Source organism: Malus sylvestris, chromosome 16 (assembly GCF_916048215.2).
Source record: "Malus sylvestris chromosome 16, drMalSylv7.2, whole genome shotgun sequence".
Lineage (NCBI taxonomy): Eukaryota > Viridiplantae > Streptophyta > Magnoliopsida > Rosales > Rosaceae > Malus > Malus sylvestris.
Genome location: NC_062275.1, coordinates 21,575,031 through 21,581,969, shown reverse-complemented (window position 1 = coordinate 21,581,969; position 6,939 = coordinate 21,575,031).

Genomic DNA, 6,939 nt, shown 5'->3' with positions numbered 1-6,939 from the left:
AACAATTGTTACATATAGAGGACCATCATTAATCTCAAAAGAAGTAGAAAAGTTAGTAGCCAAGTTTAAGATAAAGATGATCTAGTCTAGCCTTTATTGAAGGAAAAAATTTGTCCTAGCTAAGAACAAGTATGAACATTTGAATACTCATGCAAGCTATTAACACTTTAAAGTAGGCATGCATTAAAAAACAATTCATAAAACCCATGACTTTCAAAGCCTAGTATATGGTGAACCAATAAACTCTTTAACAACATTAAAGATAAGTAAAGATTTAGAGTTTCTTTACCCTTGAAGCTCATCCTTGTTTACACAAGGGATTCACCCAAGTGGAGGGCCTTCAAGTCACCTCCAAGCTCCTTGAATCCTCCTTGTGTTTTCCTCCCTTTAGTGCTCCTTTGAAGATTTGAGGAAATGAGGATATGTTCTCCAAAACACCAAAAGTTTGATGTCTCTAAGTCTCTTCACCAAGGATGTATCTTGTGAAGATGATATGGATGACTTAGGGAAGAAGAGATTGCTAGATGTCCCTCCCCTTAGTGGCCGGCCTCTTGGAAGAAAAAGAGAGAAAATGTTTCACCCAATTTCATCAAGAAAACCCTAAAAAAAATAAAGCTATAAAGTTGAATTTATATTTCATTACAAGTGAGTGGCAAACTTGTAATTAATCCAAGTTTGCCATATTCATCCTAATGGCCGGCCCTCATTTGTTATTGGGCTAATTTGCCCATTTTGTTTTAGTTGTCATACAACTTAAACATAATGGGCCTTGTGGACCAAAACGCTTTTGGGCCCCGAAACCCAAACCAACATATAAGCCTAATACGAACATTTCGTATAATTAAGTAACTATTTAATTAATCTTGACCATTCTTCAATTAAACCATTTAATTGCTTATCCATTTCATTTGATTTCTTCACATACATCCTTACTCGGTGTACGATCCATTAGGTTCCAATTAACGAGGCAGTGGGCGATTGTTACTCTTAACGATCGATTGTGAATTGAAACCACATTTCAATTCTCCCTTTATTGATTAGTGTTTGCTAACCATTAGAGCTTCCACAAACCATGAGTGACGCCTAGCAGCATATCATGGTTACCCAAGCTAAGTAGAATTGGTTGGAGAACCTATCCAGTTGCAACTACAATGCAATATGGTCCTTCTCTAATACAATACTCTTAATCACATTGTTTAAGTGATAGTTTGTTTCATGTCCACTATCCAATGTGATACTTTCCTATATGATTCCCTTGAATATGATTTGGAACAAACTTCCTAAGTCATATTCATTTGCTTTGGCCAAAGACTTTAGAATCATATCTTAGAGTATTCTCCTTCCACCATGGAAGGTTAGAGATCCCTTGTTGTGCATTCATATGCCTACATGACTAGATAGCTTGACCCCAACAATGCCGTGGACACTCCGAGGGAATGACGTTGACATGATTAAAGATCAAGAACCTAACCATTAGACATCTATCATGCCTCAGGTCAAAGGACTACTTTGCATATTGCAACTTTAGAGTTCATACATGACATGTATGTTCGAACTCTCTTTTGATCGTAGTTCAGTGTACTCGATTACTCTTTCGAGCACCTATGTGTTTGTCTTAGTGTCCAACACCAAATGACTTGAGACTAGTCATACTCACGCTTGAGTCAACATAACACATACTAACCTTAGGGGATTGTCAATGCCCAATTGGCAATCCTATGACTAAGAGCGTTTTAGGAATGAACATAAGAGAATGGTCTCGATAATCTAACTCACTTAGATCACTTGTCTCTTAGATCAAATACATCCCTTGGATTCCCTTATTGCTTAAACACATGATACAATAAATAGTGATTAACAATAAGCTTTGCCCTCTATTAAACATATAAAAGTTTAATACATTAAGTATTCCAAAAAGCTATTACATCAAATGAGTGGCTTTGTGGGCATACTTCCAACATTTATTATCCCCTATCTAATGGTCAAGCAGAAGTTAGCAACAAGATATTGGTGAACATCATTAAAAGAATGGTGGCAGATAGCCCAGAAAGGTGGCATGAGAAGTTGGGATATACTCTTTGGGCTTACAAAACCTTAAAAAGAGTAGGAACTAGGATCACTCCTTATGCATTGACATTTGGGCAAGATGCAGTGATCCCTATAAAGATCAATACGAGCTATGTAAGGCTTCAGAACCAATTTAGTCTACATAGTGATGAGTTCATTTAGGCCATGTGTCAAGGAATTGAAGATTTGGATGTTGCCCGAATTGAAGCCCTAAACAAGATCCAGGAATGGAAAAAGGTTGTTGCCCGAGCCTACAACAAGAGGGTAAGGCTGAAGACTTTCAAAGAAGGAGAATTGGTATGGAAAATAGTTATACCCTTGGAAGCTCAAGTTTGAGGTTTTGGGTAGTGGAGTCCTACTTGGGAAGGCCTGTTTACCATTACCAAAGTATGGGGTATTACTTGGCAGATTTAGAGGGAGACTTTCAAAAACATCAAATCAATGTTAAATTTCTGAAGAAATACTGATAGGGATTTACTACTCATGTGAATGCGATAAAAACTCCTATAATACTTGCAAGAATCACAAGGTTGTTGTAGTATAAACGGATCTCGTAAGGTCGTTCTCCACAGGGATTATTAAATCATTTGAAACAAACCAAATTCCAATTAATTATTGTAAAGTAGAAATTGAGATGATTGATTTTATAACCTATTTAAATTAAAAACGAATTTAACTATTAAAGATAAGACAATCTGCAATATTAAAACTAGAGGGAAAAGAAAACAGTTTTGGGAGAAATCAAACTAAGAAAGCACTAGGGTTCCACCATCACCTAGCAATCCTATGAACTTTTACCAATTACTTATGATCTACACATGCCACTTTGAAGGTTAGGTTTTCCTAATTTATATTCTACTTGGAACCTCCAACATAGAACGTATATCTAACTTACAACCCGTCCGGACGTTCAGATCAAATATGAACATGAAAGTCTCATTATGCTTTATGAAAACCCTTTGAAAAACCATGCAACCTTAAGACGTGGTGTTCATCCTAAGTGAAATTACAATTATTAATCACAAGAAGCCAACATCAATTTCAGGGAATCTTCCGACCAAAATTGCATCAAATTACTTTTCTAAAGATCCTAATGGTGATCAGGCATTATGACAATTAGATAGTTTTTATCCTGGTAATTAACAATTCAAAGTATGCATGCAATCAATCATAAGCAATTAAATAAAAATCACATATTCATGCTAAGGCTCAAGGCTTCACCCTAGCAATAGGAATTAGTTACGCATATTCATAATTGAAATCATAGAAAATATTATTAAGAAAAGGATTTAAAACACCTTCAAGTAGAAAATCTCCAAAACCCTAGCAATTCTTTCTGTCTCCAAAATTCCATAAAATAAAGCGTAGTCCAAAAAATTGTAGACGGCCAAGCAATATATCTGCTAAGCCCCCACACAAACCCTAAAAAAAGGTCCTTTATTCCCACTAGGAAACTAAAAAAAATAATCAAATAAAATAGGAAACATAACCCTAAATTAAATAGTAAAATTCACCTAAAATCTGAACAGCCACGTTTTGGACCCATAAGCTGCTCCAAAATTGGCCCAATATAGCTGGATTTAATGTTTGGAATATTCTGAACACTTCTCTAGAAGGCCATGAAACCATCCGATGTCATCTTGGGCTTCAAAAACGCAATTTAAGCTCAGAAACGTCATTTTCCAGTACCGCGCACTGCTCCTTTATTTTATCGCCAGAAAATAACCACTTGGTGGAAAAAATCCCAAATTTTTATACGATCAAGCTAAGTGACTCTCAAACGTCCTTCAACTAGAATTACTCCAAAATTCGTCCATTTGGTCCTGTTTTTTCTCCAGAGGAAGTCGAAAGTCCTATATTGAAAATACAATTCAAAGTATCAAAATTCTTCCAAAATATTAACCAAAATATACTAAGATTAGGGTAAATTATATAATATAAAATCTACTCATCAAAATACCCCCAAACTTAGCTTTTTGCTTGTCCTCAAGTAAAATAAAACTAGAAAACAAAAATAAAAACTAACAAACTAAAGACTTAACTGAAACTAACTAACAAAAATTTTCACCTTCAAAGTTGCAATCCATAGAACATGTTAAAAATCAGAACATCTTTTCAAAAGTTCTAACTAATCCCACCACAGAGTCTAAGCCATTTAGAATCAATTAGAAAATAATTCACAAACTTCCTTTGGTGTAAAGTGAACCAACATAGCTAAGGAGACTCAACTAAAACCCTCACCTCTCGTCTTCTTTATTCATACTCCACACATACTAACTTCACATATATATATTTTTTTTCTTTTTCAAAATTTTTAATTAATTTTTTTTTCTTTCAATAACAGTAGTGGTCGTGCAATGTCAGTTCACTTAAGCTTTCAATCCAACCCATGTAGCGAGCTTTAGGTCAATGACTCCCAAACCACTAGGGCTTTAGGGCACTAGGTGTAGAACACCCCTAAGGACTTATTAACCCGAGCTGAAAAGGCTACGAAACCAACTAACCACCCTGCCCCATGCCAAAACTCTACCGTTTGACACGAGAATCACTGCTGATTAGGCAGGACTGGCTCGATTACTAAGCAAAACCTCGGGTGAGACAATTATTACTTTATAACACAATAATAACTGACTTTACTTAAAACAAAAATTAAAAATAAACTTAGACTAAAAGTAAGTGTTTCAATCTCACTCCCCACAAACCATGTTGGTGTGATGTGCAAAGTTCAAAGTATAATTCATGAATTAGTGTCTAAGCAACGATAAATAGAAAAGACTCTACTGTGGGATTAATCTTTACCATGTCCATTTGTTATAATGTTTAAAATAATTTATGGATATTAACTTAAAAAGAATGAAAATTCTTAACTGACATAAAAAAAAATTAAAAGCCTAAAATTTACTTTCCCACCCCCAAACTTATTTCACACATTGTCCTCAAGGTGTGGAAAATAAATAGAAACTAAAAAAAACAAAAAACAAAACTGGAAAAGATAAAATAAAAGTCTAGACTAAAAAACTAAAAGAAAAAGGAAAATAGAAAATAAACAAAGAAATTAAAATAAACAAAGGAGAGAACAAACAGAAAAGAAAGAAAAGAATCACATGATTCGAAAGCAAGACCTAGGCCATGTGAAAGGCGTTGGAAACATAACAGAAAAATGATACAAAAGTGCGTCAGGCGCTGGGATCGAACTCCTGACCAGAAGCTTTATGAGGATGCGCGGACCAACACGGACAAGTCCACACATGTGTCAACTTGCGCAACAACTGCTATAGAAACAGGTGTAGCAGCTGCATTTGTCATTTGAAAAAAAAAACCTAGCTATTATTGAACACACAAAGGATTCCCTTCTACTAGCCTCGAGCTTTGCACCAAACGGCTCTCTTATGTCCGTTCCCATTCCCTTTTCAGACAAAGAAGTACAATAGTGTTATCTGTGAACCCCGAAGCCTCTCGTTCTCTCTAGAAAAATGGGAGACATCTCTCATTGCTCTCATTTCAAACCCATCCGTGTCAGAACTTTACTTGGATTCCAAAATAAAGATTAAAGAAAAATGGGCATTTTTCTCTATGTCTGAGGGTGTCTTAGAAACCCTAAGCCCTTCTCTCTAATAAACCCAAATGGTGAATGGCACACCTCCATATCTGTTCTCTCTAGAAACTGAAATAGTTATGTCTATCCCATTTTCTCAGCCCTCCCTCTCTGTTTCACTCAGACCCCATATCGCTCTAAAATGAAAATTAGCTTTCCTTCTCTCTCATTTTTCTCAATCCTCGTAGCCCTCTCATCATTTCAAACCTCCCATTGTCTTCTCAGTTTGGCACCCCTCTTCATACAAGAGCCAAGCAATATACATACCCTGTGTCTCTCGAACCCATCCATGGTGGAGCGAAACATGCATGTCTGATTCCTCTATGAGAGTGCTCTGATCCGCAACATTGATACCCAAATGAGCAGATCTAAAATCGTTCGTCCAAAAATCCTCCCTCTGTAGGTAAAAACTCAACCATGCCATCTCTCATTTTGTTCGTTCAAATGTAAATATGTAGCTCCATTTCTGCTAACTTCATCACCAAGAGTAAAATGAAAATGTATGTGATTGATGCATTTGATTGTTTTGTGTATGTCGTTGTAGTGCAAAAATCCATGAACTAGAAGCTGAACATGGCAAAGGAAAGGATAAAACAACGAAAATTATGCAGATTCGGGTATTGCAAAGGTAAAATCTTGTTCGCTGTCAGTGATGAACCCCAATCTGTGAAACAGTGGCTGCATTACCGCTGCATGTAATTACAATGGTGTGGTCTTTGTGCAGAAACACTCGGATCCATGACAGATCCGAGAGAAAGAATGCTCAAACTGGAGATCCACTGGACAAAAGGCAGGACGCATCACAAAGGCCATGATCTATCGATTTGGAAGGTATAAGCACTCATCCCTATAGAAATCATGATTTTTACAATATCGGGTGTTGTAAGTAATGCACAACGAAGGTAAAACTGAGTCGGGGATGTATTTGGGTCTTGATCTGTAAAGATGATGTTTTATGGCTCTGCATGGTTTCATGTTGGTGTGCTCTGTGCAGTTAAGGTGGATCACTGATAGATCCGTGGGAAGGAAAGTGGATGGACAAACATCAGCTTCAATGGACAAAATCTTGGCAAGGACCTCCTTATCATTTTGCTGGCTTTCCTCACTTGTTGGCATCTCCTGAGGAGAAGGATCAAGCTTTTTGTTGATAAAAGGTCCTAATTACAAGAAAATACAGGATTAGCTCAAAATTTAAGGAGATAAAATTAAACAAAGAAAATCAAGTTTGGATCAGTTACTAGCATACTTCTTTTTTTTCCTGCCCGCTTCAGTTGGAA